Source organism: Diadema antillarum, unplaced genomic scaffold (genome assembly GCF_040938485.1).
Source record: "Diadema antillarum isolate AM-2024a unplaced genomic scaffold, OU_Dant_1.0 scf00000015, whole genome shotgun sequence".
NCBI lineage: Eukaryota > Metazoa > Echinodermata > Echinoidea > Diadematoida > Diadematidae > Diadema > Diadema antillarum.
The window spans coordinates 2,731,793-2,747,692 of record NW_027270904.1 but is presented as its reverse complement, the minus strand read 5'-3'; positions in this window follow the sequence as shown (position 1 = coordinate 2,747,692).

Here is a 15,900-nt window from a genome sequence, read left to right as displayed (position 1 = left end):
TTACAGGAATTCACCTCACTTTAAGTATGTAGGTTGTCACACACAGCAAGTACACCGTGTATATACAGTATTGTGCATCAAAGATTATTATTCATGTCATACATGTATTTTCTTTGAAGAGAAAGAGAAAAGAGGAAGCATATAGAATTGTGCAGGACAAAGCAAATTTTCAAATGTACAAATTTTGATAGCCCGAACGGGCCACCAGGGAGAGAAAAAAAATACATGTAGTGTTGCAGGGGCGGGGAGGAGGTTAAGGGTAGTGCTAGTGGTTGGGGCAAGGGACAAGTCCCTCTCCCCTATCACCTCCCATTCTGCGGACCCTGATATAAGCCATGTAGACTACGTAGAATTTATATGGTGCGAGGAAGGAAGAATTAGAGGACAAGTCCACCTTCATGGACATGTAGATTAAGTGAATGCAGCAATATCATTAGGACACATCAGTGGGAGTTTGAGGGAAATCGGACCATCCGTTCAAAAGTTATGAATTTTTGGAGTTTCTGCTCAGTCACGGCTGGATGAGAAGACTACTATAGCTTGTGATGTCACGTGTAGAACGTTCCAAAGAAAGCATAAAGAGAATTTAACATACAGTTGTATTTTCACTTTTCTCGCATAAGAAAAGAACACTTGACTTCTCTCTTTCAGAAGGCAAGGGAAATAATATTACCCTTAACACACGTCAGTGACACGTCGAGGAAATGTGCACTTTATTCAAAAAGTTAAGTTTTGTGAAATTCTCTTTTTATTTTCCTTATATCATTCTACACTTGTGACATCATAACTATAGTACTTTGTACTCTTCTCATTCAGCAGTGAGTGCGCCGATACTTTAAAAATTCATAACATTTGAACGGATTGTCGGATTTTCCTCAAATTTTCACTGATGAGATCTTCTAATATTGTTGCATTGACTCAATCCACCTGTATATAAAGGTGGACTTGTCCTTTAAGGTGATGAGGTAGGTGACCTAGACAAGGTAGGCCCATTTTCATGAAAGAATCTCCTATGGAAGTTTTCAGGCGTTTATAATCGTGTCCTTAAGGAGAACTGGAGAGGGCAGGCTTCGCTCCAGAATAAAAGTTCTCGTTTGCTTGAACTTTCTAGGTGAGAGTTCACTCTCAGCTCAAGTACGTACTGTAGTAAACTGAAAAGTGTAGACTGTAATCACACGCAAAAATAATGAGTTTTGGTCAAATCGGACCAAAAAGGTATAAAATTTACCGTTTTACATATTTTCCGCAAGATTGTTGTAGTGCCTACTATACCGCAGGTCACGATTACGCTGCATATTGTTGTACAAACTATAATGTGAGGCGATGATATAACGGGCCTTACAAGTCTCCACCGAGTTCATTTTGCCCCGGTTGATAACCATGATTTCTGTGTTATTATTTTCATTTTATTTTATTCATTCGATTTTATTTTATTTTATTTATGTTTTTGTCTTGTTTTTTGTTTGTTTGTTGGCTTGTTTGTGTGTGTGTGTGTTTGTGTTTGTGTGTGTGTGTGTGTGTGTGTGTGTGTGTGTGTGTGTGTGTTTTGTTTTGTTTTGTTTTTAAGTTAAAGGAGTCGTCATGTTTCCCCGTCTACACCTTGTCATTTCCTCCTTATTTTCCGGTACCCATCCCAGCAGCGGTAACCCCGAACCTTGGAAATCAAACTCGGCTGGGCGCCGCGCGCCGTGACGCTCCGATCACGAAGCTACTCGAGCTCCGGCCGAAAGACTGCCGCTCTATGTGGTATCACTGGCGAGCAGTTCCCACTGAACATATGTTTATGTTATCATCACCAATCACGAGGTTTTACATTCTATCATGGCCCCAGCGCACATCCCCTTTCCTTCAGCGGCCGCGAGCTAGGATCCCAAGGCACCAGCTGCTTTCAAGCATGCTCATTCATATCAACTCGCATAGCATAGCTGTACAGCAGGAGTTTTGTCGTCTGACCGCTGCGACCGCGCCCGTGTGCGAGTCGGAACAGTGATGTTGTATTCCATCTACTGAGGGATGTTCCCTCCCGTCATCCTTCGGAGGGCGGGTGATGGCAGTGCAGTTCACAGTTTTATCATCATTATTGAGATGTCTAGCACTTGAGAGTCTCCTGTTTGATCATGGATAATTGTGACGCGAAAGCCTCTTACATTCCTATCGATTCGTACTTAACAATACATGAACCTATTATAGGCCTACAATTGTTTTCTGAAGAAAGTATTACTACTGAGAAATGTGAACCTGTTTGCGTTGCAAGTATAGGTCAATCGAAATATGTACTATCCCTACACTATTACTAGTCTTTGTTCTCCTGTGTAAATTTCCTCTATTCTTTGTTCACACTTAGAGCCAGTACACATCTTTTCAAAAACGCGATGTAGTAAGAGTAGGCTATATGCCTCAATGACAGTTGTAGTCTTTTTCCCCCTTCTTGACCATTAGACCTACTTATAATCTGTGTTTATATTGTTATTAAAATTGTTATTATTCTCGTAATAATTTACTCCAAGAAAAACAGGTTCAACTTTGCATCTTTACGGGTGCAACTATGCACCTTTACAGATGCTCACTGATCTGAAAGGTGCAAAGTTGAATCTATTTTTTCTTAGAGTGTTATTTTCATCATCATCATCATCATCATCCAGTATCATTGTCGTTATCATTATCATCATTATCGTCATCATGATCATATAGTTGATATGAAAAAGCAAACAACTGTAGACAACAAGTCAAAGCTTTGTAATGAGTACAAAGACATACCATTATGCACTATAGGCCTTTATACGTATACAGGCAACTTCAACCGCGCACATGCACGTCCGAAAAAATGAGCTATATTATACAAGTCAAAGAAAAAAATTACCCTACGTGATGGATATGAACATGACTAATGTGTTGATTGTATTGTGTAAGTTGTAGAATGGAAATGCAACTCAACTGAAGGGACTGGCCGGAGAGAATCCTTCGACTTACGCGAATTTCGACTTACGCAATAGAATTGACACATTGATATACAATCATGTTTATATCTATCCGGGGTATTTTTTTTTTCTTTGACTTGGCCGGTATTTCGTCTTGTGCGAGGTTGACATTGGCGAAGTTGACTGTGTATAACATGATATTAAAGGGGATGGCTAGTAACCGATCAGTGGGAATCAGTGGGAATGCTGAGGGATGATTATTCCAATCCTTGTGGGATTCATTTAAGAGTACATTACATATCTACTGTTGTGTGAAAATTATTTGCTTCAGAACGGTCTCATATTCAAGTAATGTGCAGATTAATGCCCCGTCACTGACCAGGGACGCTTACCTGGAAGCATTAAACTGCACATTACTTGAATATGAGACCATTCTGAAGCAAATAATTTTCACACAAGAATAGATATATAATATAAAGGTGATGGGACAAACTATCACTTCCGAGGCGATCTGTATCGTAGCTATCTTTCCGAAGCGCAGCTGAGGAAAGATAGCGTACACATTCAGATCGCCGAGGAAGTGATAGTTTGTCTCATTGCCTGAAACTAAAAGTTGATTATTTGCTTTATATTCCACATGTAGGGTCGTAGAAATTCCCATTTTATTCCACATCTGAACCCGTTTTAGCTGTCTTTAGGTATCCTTAGGGCTTAGGCTACGTAGTGCGCGTAGATGACAAAACAATGAATTTGCTGCGCGCACCGCGCGGCACCGAAGTGAAAGTGCGTTGCACTGTGTACTATCAAGTGACCTAGGTCACATGATAGTCCACAGTGCAACGCACTTTTATTTCGCACGTACTCATCTTGCGTTAGGACTGTGTGGACTGTGTGGAGATCAGCGAAACAAAAGGGACTATCAACATAGAGTGTAACGAATTTTTCTTCTCAGGTGATGTGATGGGCAAAACTACGCTTCATCACGTGATCAGCTCTGGACCAATCTTATTGCAACATCCTTAGTATGTGGAATATAAAATTTATTATTGCTTCCAACAGAATGTTTATAGTCTTAATAGAGAACTGTATAATTTGTTGAAATCAGTATCATAGGCCTATATATATATCATCCCGGCAGCTGCGTTGTATAAGTCGCATTATCATGTCCTGGACCAGGTAGTTATGTTATATACATACCAATCACAATACGTAAAGCATTCTTCCTTCCCTTCCAAGTGTTTTGTGGATGAAAAGTGCATGGCAGTGTAAAGACCACTATAGAGCTAAAAGACAAACAAACAAACATACAAAGAAATAAACAAATCACAGCAAAGAAAATAAGCAAAAAGCAAATTAAACAAAACAAAGCACACTCGTTCAACTTACGTAATATCAATCAGTCGGAATGGTAACATAGACATTAGATTTTAGGGATTTGCCGTGTAACAAAAGTTTACTACCACATACAGAGAATAAATCAAATTTAATACTGTTCAAATAGACAACTATGCAGGCCCATAGCTAGCATTTTTATGGGGGGGGGGGTTCAGAATTAGAAAAAGTGGACCACTTCCCGACAGAACAAAAGAAAAATGCTTCAGCGCAACTTCCTGGTGCCATAACAAGCCCCATTTCATTTTTTTTTTTCAAACAGGGGAGGGGGGAGGGTTCCGCGACTCATTTTTTCTTTTTATTTCTTTTATTTTTTCAGCTGCTGGCAAATGGGGGGGGGGTTAGGGTTACGGAACCCCCTGAACCCCCTGAACCCCCCCCCCCCCCCCCCCCAGTTACGGGCCTGCTATGTATTTACGCATAAAGATATTAAGTGTTCGGTCGATAATCTATAGCAACTAAGTTTCTATACGTCATAAAAATCGTGACATACAACTTTAAAGTAATATGACGTGAAGAATTTTTTTTTCTGAAAAAAAATAAAAAGATTGGTGTGATGGTCAATATGAGTTTACAAGGTGACGACACACCATATCATTCAAAGTTGTCCTGGAATTGTATTCCACATTTTAATTTATTTCAGTCTACGTACTGCACATAGACTGGCATAGGATTTTGGCCTTGAAAGAGATTTGAAATAAATATAAACATCTCCTATTTCTTCAACGGGAACCCAAACCCAAAGAGAAATATGGATTGAGTGAAAGCAGCAACATTAGTAGAACACATCAGTGAAAGTTTGAGAAAAATCCGACAATCAATGCAAAAGTTATGAACTTTTAAAGTTTTGGTGTTGGAACCGCTGGATGAGCAGAGTGCTAGAGGTTATGATGTCATGTGTGGACAACAATTATAAAGAAAATGTAAAGAAAATTCAACATGCTTTCACTTTTCTAGCATATAGCACTTGACTGACCGCTTTAAAGCAGTGGGAATGATTGCTACCCTTATACTATGTCAGTACAAATGTATCAAGTTGATGGAATGTGTAATTTTCATGAAATATGAATTTTTGTGGAATTCTCTTGATATTTTCTTTATATTGTTGTCCACACATGACGTCATGATCATAACCTCTAGTAGTCTCCTCATCCAGCGTTTCCAACATCAAAACTTTCGCACAAAAATTCATAACCTTTGCATCGATTATCCGATTTTCCTCACTTTTGCTTACGTGTTCTACTAATGTTGCTGCTTTCGCTAAAATCCATATTTCTCTTTGGGCTTTGATTTCCTTCAATCACTAACTTCGATGCCACTTGATTTTGTTTTCACCGAATATCCATAGCAATCGCTCGAATGATAGTTTTGAGTAGGGGGGGGGGGGGGCATTGCGAGTATCCTTCGAAAGAAAACGGCATGCACACAATAATAAATGTGTGAAAGTCATCATTAATCACGATAAAAATGTTGATAGAACATCACAGAGTTTTTAAGCTTATATCAAGACATGTTTACGTTCTTAGAGAACAAGTTGCGTAGTGAAAAGAATATATGCATGTTCGCTTTATTTTCGCTTGCCCAAGTCGTTGTACAGAGATAATAATGCTTTTTTTTCCTCTGCCATCATCACGTTGAAAAAGAAGTCAGTTTTCCAATACAAATTTCCGTTATTAGAATTATCAGAATTAGAATGTGCTAAAATAGAAACTTGCATAACAATTCTTTTCTTCTTTAATTTTCTTATTTTTTTCTTCTTGTCTTCTCTTTACTTTCCAACACATTTTTTTTTTAATCCTAAACCTCCCCAGGAGGAGGACGTGGTTGTAAAGGCTTGCCATCCCGTGCCCTTTCTTTTTCCTCTCTTTCTCTTAACATCCGGGCCACATGAAACGAAACGATGGTAATGTACCATACAGCTATCACTTATTGCTATCGCGAATATACCGTCGCCAGATGGAATATAAACACTCCTCCAGTCTCCCAACTTTCCTCGCATTCCGATCACATACTAAAAGTCCTGCTGCCGATACGGGTCAAACTGCACTGCCAGTCAGTATGCGGGCTGACTCTTTTCCCTCAATTTAATGCCGCTGGTTCTTCCATCAAGACCGGGACGTGAATATTCTCCCGCTTTGAAAGCGATTGCGTCCTCTATTACATTCGATCCGCCTCATCAAATTCAAGTTCACACCATACAAAAGGAGTTTCCTCGGGGAACTACTTAGGTTAATCGAACGCTGCGCGCGGCCGCGATCCCCCAGTATTCTGCAGGCAACTAGCTATCAACGGGGAATTACTGTGCATCGGAACTATCTCCTGTGTTTTGTATCCTCACAAAATGGGTGTAAGATGAGCCCATCAAACACGCAGGACCTTCTAATGTACCAACTGAGAGCGACGAGACTGGTAATGACCATTATTGCACATGCGCACCGATCGCCTGGGCGACTCTTCCTTCATCGTCTGCTAGCTCTGCATCTCTCGTGATAAAACGCATTTGTGAGATCATTCGTAAAGAGCGGGAGATCATTCATGCAGGAGTTCCCTCCGCAGTGCCTTTTGTTGTCTGTCATACTCCTCCTCTCTGCACGCCTAGAGCTATCTCTTCGTTAGTTACCCGAGTTGCCTGCCTGCAGCCAGCATATCACACAATGGACATCCTGTGCCTATCGCCACTCTGCGTATATGCCACGTTCTGAAACTATTAGAAGCATATAGGCTCGCAATTTGGAATTTATTTTGGCTCACAGTGAGAAGGGGGCAAAAGGGATACACAGGACCATCGACTCTGAAACGAAGCACTTAAAGCAGAGTGAAGGTGAGTATAAGTTTAAGTACGGACCGTCTATGATGCTTTTTTAAAACAAACCGTCCCTGGGGCCCTGAAACTGTTCAGTGTTTATGATGGTATAATTAAGTCGTATATTATGTTCTACGTTTTCAGACCATGTTGCGTGGATTAATATATTGCGGATGTAACAGACAATACTGCTCACTTATCAAACTTGTTTATGAGCTTTACATACGGCTTTAATATTGACAGCCACGAACGAGTCTTGGTACTGTAGGGAACGCTCGTACGTGTGTAAATTCTACCCGTAGAAATTAATCATGTTTACCGGCTCTCCATGCACATAGTGTAGAATTATAGTTAGAGGAAATGATATACGGTATGGTATACGTTTCACATCTGCCATTCAAAACGGATCAGATCACCATGATAACACTTTATTAACAGGAGATCGGTTGGCACTCGTGTATTCACAGTTTATTGAGTGTCGATGCACTTACAATGGCATCTATAGCTATAGGGTAGAGGGAATTTTGGAGACTGTGAGTATGGCCTATGTGCCGTCATCCTTGTATTCTTGACAAACATAATTGTACCAGGGAGCTTTTCACCTCCCTATTTTCACGGCAGGAATGACTGTAGACAGAAAAATCCGTCTGTCCGGAGAAGTTTTTTTATCTTTACTTTTACGGCTCTCCTTCGTAGGGGATTCCGGGAAGCCAGACGTAGTCTCCGCCGCGGAACATATCCCCGACGACAAGATACAGACCGATCTTTCGACTTGTACTCACAGGGGTAATTATTCATGTGTGGTGGCGACAGGCTAGAAAACAATTTTCACACTCCGGTATTCGAAGGTCGAGGGGGAAACCGGGGGATTCCCCCGCCAAATTTTGACTCCGGAGTGGGTGGGTCTTACGTGGACCACGTACAAGTGAAATTACATCATTTTCTTATTAACGATGAAAAAAAAAATCATTTTATACGGTTTGCTGATGTGTTTATTTAGTTGTTTTTTTAATGTCAAGAGAATATGACTGTTTCCCTTTTATGCAACTAATATGGGAAGTTAGATGATGATACATTATCTCTCCCTACGTTATTTGGTCGGTTTTTTTTTTCTTGTAATTTGTTCACACTCTATTCCTGTCATGTAATAACAAAATGTCTGTGTTGATGACGGCTATGATCAATCTAATCCTTTCAACAGATGGTAACCGAAGCGGCCGTCTGTTAAGTCCTAACATCATAACTCATGACCACTATTTTGGTGTGAGCTTGGTTTAGTGGTGGCTAAAGCATCGGAGCTCCATATATTAATAGCAAGGGCAAACGCTTGATTATCTGTAATTAATGTACAATGTCATTTGCCCGTGCGCCCCTGTGGCGTCGAACTAGAAAGGTTACTTGGACAATGCGCATAAGACTACTCTGTGTTTCATTTTCAAAACCCTTTAGCGTGTGAGGACCAGCTGGTGTACGAAAATAGCGGAGCTAGATATATGTTTATATCGTCTTTACCGTTTTAGACCGAGCGTTACAATTACTGTAAGATTCAGTGACATAGTAGATTGATATAAATGCCATGGCGATATAACAGCAGCCAATAAACAAGCAATCGCACGTAGGTGCGGATGTAATAGATACCCTAATGATTGCGTCGTTTTTGTTTTGCTTTGTTTTGTTTTGTTTTTTGACGAGGGCCCAAAAACATGCAACTTATGCAAGGCGACGTGACGATATGTGCAAACTATTTAGAAAGAAAAATCAAAACAATGCCGAAAATATTTGCCGCATAATTATGCCTTCCTATTTAGAAATTGATTGTGATAGATAGGCCTATACATATATAGAGTAAAATCAAACGAAGAATGTAGAGAAATTTCGTGAATTTGATTGTTTGATCTATAAGTGATGTCTCAAAGGATTTTACGCGACATTTTCTCATAATCATTTGAATTGTACTAATACTATAATCTCTGGTACAAAATGTCAAAATGAAACACTCTTACCCTGTATTAACGTCATCGTGACTATTTAGTGTTTCACCTTGATGCCCTGCCAGATCGCATTTTTGTTGCTCAGAATTATCTCGTGATATACGAAGCAGCGTGACAATTACAGATGGAAATGACTGTGGCTGAGTGTTAAACTATATCCGTGAAAATGAAATCCATGGTGACGATATGCAAAGAAGGCGCGTGGCAAAATGCTGATGTTTCATTACGTAATTCTCTCTCCCTCTCTCTCTCCAGGGAGGTTGTCTCACCTCCCTGCTCTCTCACACACACATACACACTAGCTAGCTATATTCATGTATTGTATAATTTTATGCTATTTATCCATCCATCCCATCAATCTATCCTATCTATCCCGTCTATTTATTTATTTATTTATTTATTTATTTATTTATTTATTTATTTATTTATTTATTTATCTATTTATTTATTTATTTATTTATTTATTTTTTATATATCTATCTATATGTCTATCATCTATCTATCTATATCTGTCTGACTGTCTATCTATCTACCTATCTATCTATCTATCTATCTATCTATCTATCTCACATACTATAAGTTGTTCCAATCCTCGATTTCCCAGCCTAACCAACCTACGCTTACTTGTATTTTTTAATCGCCAGAAGACAATAATATGCCACAATTATGTCATCTGTACTTCGACAACCTCGATTGCACAGATTAAGAGTAAAACCTTCCCTCATCATTTTTTTTTTTTGGGGGGGGGGGGGGGACGCCAGTTTTTGTCGTCATTGCTCACAACCACCACTGGCTCCTTCTCTTCCCCTTCCTAGAAACCGCAAGGAATATGAAGTGTCTAGACATCGCACGATGTGGATTACACCATTTAGCTCCGGAATTAATACACGAGACCGTATATATTGCACGGTAACCACAGAACGCACATCTTCTGATTATCGTTTCGAGACCAAAGGGTCATCACAAAATGTTAACTTCTTGTTGAGACCGGGTACACCTTTCATTATTTGGCTATAAAACAACAAAAAAAAAAACACCCAACAACAAATAAACAAACAAAAACACATCACGACCCCTGTCGAGTAGAACACGCGCAGTTATCTAATGTATTGAAGAAAGCGTAAAAGTAGGCCTAGACTACTTCCTATCAAATCCAACATTATGTACTTACGCGTGTGAGTTTGAGTTGTGGTAAATTCTTGCGAAGCAGAGCCCAGTGAAATCATTGGATGAAGTCGAGCAAAGTTGGTTTATCACACATCTATCTACATGGTTCATTCTCAAAGACCGCCTTCTGAAATAAAGATACGATGACTGGTGGGTATACGATGAATTCTTCCCATACAGCTTGTGAGATGTCAGGAGTGGAGGTGCCTTTGGGTGTTCTTCGGAGACCTGATTCATTAATTTGTACATGTATATTGTCGCCTCGTAAAAACCATTTCGGGGTTCCACTTTGCGCATGAGGAGAAAAAGGTCATTCGTACCAACAGGGCATTGTGGTTTTTAGATTCACCGAAATAAGCATCTGAAATGCAATTATTTATGTAAGCCTTATAAATATGAATGGTACTTGCCAGCACAACCACTTGACAGCAAAAGGGATATTTGGCAATATCGATCCCTAGAAAGATAGTAATCATTATGGCATTCAATGCAAAATAATGAAATGGATTCTTTCAAAGCTGTTAACTGACGGACCAATCTGGACACTTGATCTACGCAAGTTTATCCTTTGTTTGAATGATTTATGATCGATGAATTCCATAGATTGTTACGTCGGGCAAGCTTATTACACATGCGTCGCTTTGAAAGTGAGTAAAGTGCCTAACCAACTGAGAGAAAAGAAAAGTCATTTGTATCCATGTTCACATGAGCTCACTCCGGACTAGGTTATCACGCATGCGTGTAAACTTATACATACAGTAATCATCAGAAGTAAATCTCCACAAGTGATCATGTGACCTATCATGCGATATCATGACATGACATTAAGTGGAAGAAACTTGGTTTGAAGAGCCGCTGTCACAGTTGTGATACAAGTGATTATGAAACCGTCGACCACATTGCCTGGCAGTCATCGCTGTTACTCAGATTTGGTCCAAGGCTCACCATAGAAACGCAATATTGACTTCCTGTTATTTCAGTCATTATTCATGATGTATAAAATGATGTATAACAGTATAAGACCTTTCTGAAAGAAGTGTTGTGCAGTAATTCCAAAATAGAAGAACGCATAGTTAAATGGTGATCCGAGTATCCTCTCGGATCACCTTCTGTATCTGTACTGATTCATTATTCTTCTTTCTTTATTTCTCCCCAAAAGTTGTGCAGAGGTTAGCTCAGAAAGTGCTATGCCTATCAAGTTCAAACTTATACCATGTATGTATCGTGTCCCAAAGACGACAGATCTAGTTATTCATGCGCTTTCATGCAGCTACTGAGTGGTAGTTTTGTATCTCTCGAGTGTTTAGCATCTCTCGAGTGTCTTGCGTCTCTGTATCAAACTTTACAAAACAAAACAAAACAAAACAAACAATCAAACAAAAATCAAGGATGTCACGTCGTAAAAAGTAGCGAGGAAGTCTCGAGCTAAAACAGCATGAGAAGGATGCATTACACTGTATCGCACTCTAATCACGAGGTAGTTCGAGCCACGTTTAGTGTCATCCTTTCCCCATTTTCTACATTTTTTTTCTTCTGAAGACTATATACCAGCATGTAGATAGCTGGATGAGAAAGGTTTCCACAGGAGAAGAAGTGAATGTATGTGTTTTTTAAACATGAAATACCAGTTACCATAGCAACAAACGGGAAACCAGAAACTTGATATTACATTAGAATGACTAACATTACATTAGAACAGTAGAACGAAGTCCTCGGGACCAGCAGTGTTCTTTCGTTATATCGAAATGTTGTTAATAACCGAAGGGAATTAAATTGCACCAGAATGTGATCTGAATTTTTACTTGGTTGTACTGACATTTCATTATAATCGTGTTTTATTGTAAAGGGAGCTCCCTCTATAGAGCGTTGTTACGGTCGCTGTATTGTAAATTTCCTCAACTGGATGGTTTTCTGGCAATAGGACGCAGGTGTGATTTGAAAATTCAACGATTTCTTATTGAGAAGAAGGAAGAAGAAGAGATAGTAGAAGGAGGATGAGGAGGAGGGGAGATGAAAAACAAACACTGATGAAGAATAGGAACTTACGAGTTTTGTTCTGTATCGATTGCTGCATAATCTACAGTGAAAGCACGGTGATACAATACTCTAAATTAATATAGTGATGAGTATAGCGCACTACGTTTATATCAAAGTTAAGATGAATCAAAGGGATACTTTACCTTTTAGGTGGATTTTTACTTTGAACCCCCTCCTCTCAGCAATTAACTTTTTATCGGCTCATTTATACAACCCACGTTTGGTGTATATAGACCTATAATAACCCTAGTATTTTTGCCCAAAATAAGTATAGGCGTATATACAATGTCCCGATAAAATCAATTCGACCTTGCTTAACAAATTTTCATAATGAACTCGTCTATATCTGTTTAATTTATTCGACGTTTATATAGCATGCATGCTGCCTTGACTCTATCAAATCCAATCGACAGCAAGCAAGCAAGCAAGCAAGGGGGGGGGGGGTAGGACAACGGGGGGAAACACCATGCAATTAGAGTTACAACAATCTATCATATTTTATCGCTGTTGAGTGAACTGTAGCCAGGCAAATCTTTTAGAGAAATGGCTAGGCTTACCGTCTGTATAAGGGCATGCACAGGGCCAGAATGGGACAACGATGCGACTACATCTGTATTGTACAAAGGTCGCGTAATCCATATGCTCCGACTCAGTTATTGTGTCCATGTTGTGTCATTCTTTTGGGAAAATTTGGGAGCTATCATTTCGGAAGTTGGGCATTGATTTCGCCAAAAAAGGAAAAAAAGAGAGAAAGAAATGCGTCTACAGTATATCACTGATCTGCAAGATTAGACGTCTGTGTATGAGCATTTCCTGTACAACACTGATAAGATGTTCTAAAATAGAATACTTGTATAATCAGTCTCACTTTCAATATGGTTTCGTTATAAGTAGGCGACGATGGGGCAAGCGCCAAAAAAAGGAAATATGAAAGTACGTGAAAAGTCAAGGACATTTATTGTTTTTAAGGGGGTTAAGAAGAAATCTGTAGGAAACGAAATGGGAGGACAAGCTGTCGAATTTAAGTTATAAATACTTCGATATAGACCTACTAGTACTGCAAAAGTGCTGACATCCAAGAAAGCACATCTTTTTTGTGTGTTTTTCTTTTGTGCCGCAAAAAGGAGAACATTTTGCTACAATTTATTTTTATTTTAAGTTACACCGTTTGTATTTGTAAAATGGTCAAAACATACCTCTGCAAATCCACTAAAGTTCATGATATTCGAGGATTCCGCCCAGATTACTGCCCCACCTTCACCAAAGGCCTGGCGGTTGCTCCACGAGCAACTCTCCGGCGGAGAGGTTCATACTAAAATGGCGCATAATTCATTTAACGATCAACAATGTCACTTCTTTTTCTCCCTCCTCCTCCTCCTCCTTCTTCCTCTCCTTCTACTATCTACTGAATTTCATGATTTGCATTTTACAGTTCGATTTTATTTTGTGGAAATTGTAAACCACCCGTGATGTATTGAATGCAAAAAAAAAAAAGAAGAAAAAAAAATCGAGGGCGGATAATATTGTTTCCCCCTTTTTAATACTTTGTATGTAAACACCACATTCAATATGTGAATAGCGTGCAAGAGTGATGTAAATAAAGTACCATTTTGAAAAGTCAAAAGTCTTCTTCTTCTTCTTCTTCTTCTTCTTCTTCTTCTTCTTTTTCTTCTTCTTCTTCTTTTCCTTCTTCTTCTCCCTCTTCTTCTTTTTCTTTTTCTTCTCCTTTTCTTGATTTCCTGACGCGCAGACTTTGTTTTATTTACCTTCGTGGTCTGAGCCAGAAGTAGACAGAAAAATCCGTTTGTCCGGAGGAATTTTTTTAATCATTTTTTTTTCTTTACTTTTACGGCTCTGTTGCGTAGATAGGAGGGGATTCCGTGAAGCCAGAGGTGGGGATTCCATGAAGCCAGACGTCTCCGCGTAACATATCCCCGACAAGATAGGGCCTACAGACCGATCTTTCGGTCCAAGTCAGAAGGTATACCCGCCTATTGCCTCCTTGGTTTTAGAGAACGCGCTACAATAGCATCATAATGTCCTTTACATTGTTTTTTTCCGAGTGAGAGAGAAAGTTTGGCCAAAAAGCAATTACAAGATGATAACAAATTGCTAAATTAGTGACACTCGAGCCTCCCCCCCCCCAAAAAAAAAAAATAAATAAATAAATAAAATAAAATAAAATAAAAAAATGGAGCGCCATGCATTCAGAATGCACCAAGTTTGGTTTTAAACTGCATACATTTTTTCCTTATTTCTATAATTCTCACGTTGCAGTCAACCAATGTGTACTCAAATTCATTTCAATTTTTTTAATATTATGTGTTATGGGATCAAAAAAGAAATATGTTGCATTAAAATGAGTTTACTTGAACTGAATTCAATTGATAACGTCACACTTAAAGAGAAGAGTGCATGAGATCTGCCGACATCAAAGAACGTCATTATGGGCATAACATATACAGGTTGATGTCTCTAATCATCTAATTTTGCTACACTTCAATGAATGCGTCAAAATCGTTCAGTGTTAATGTCTCGTCTCTCTGAGTAGCATCAAGGATTCAACAATCATGTAACGGGTCTTAGCTTCCTCTCTAGGCCTATACCTATTATGGTTTTGCAGAAGACAATATTATTTAAGCAGTCATTTTGTCAATGCCTTGTTAGCCGAAGACATCAGCACAAGCCAGTTTATTTCATCATACAGTAGGCCTAATTGTGTAGGTTTGTTTTCCACTATTAAATGCCATTTAATATGTTATTTTTCCTTTTTTTTTTACTCTATCTCGCTTTCTTTTGTTTTATAGCCCTATGTAGTCGATGGAGTGTGCTTTGATTAATATTGCCCCTCAAAAAAAAAAGAAAATAAAAAAATCTAGACATCATTCAGGCTATAGTTAAACTACATTGACTCTCGCTTTTCTAATATCTTGACACCTAGTCTAGTGTGTGATCGTGCGTATAAGATGAAGGTTGCAGCTACATGAAGTAGGTCAGTTCTGGAGAAAATTGATTTCCTTCAATCGGAAAACTAATGCCGCTTTTCGTTTTCAAATACCCGCAAGAAAACCAAAGTTGTCAGGCTCAAGTTACTGGGAATGTTTTCACCATCATCACACCCGCTATTTGCACGTCACTCTGGATGAATTGATATCCATGAATAAGCCTATGGCACATCCCGGATGTCGACCGGGCACCGCTAGGTGCTACAATTCTGTTTGATTTCCGCTCTAACATTTTCTTCGAAGTGACCTGCTTGCTGCTATAATGTGTCGTTTCCCTTTTCGTGTACCTTTTCGTGAAGTTGTTTGCAACGTGTTCCAGTGAATCGGCGCGTAATTTACCAGTCAGACAAATTTCCGTCGATCGCATTATAAGGTGGTGTTGTTTTAACAATGGTCATTAAGGGTGCGTCTCAGGCACGCATTATAGTCTGATCGAGTGTGTCTGACCAAGGGGGTATCCTAAGCGAGCTCGCCTAGTACTTCCTTCGTCTGTCCATGGAGCTCCGTGGTCTGTCATTGCCAACAATACGGAACTCTATACGTCGCACTGGTCATTCGATGACCATTATTTATGCATCTTATATCTG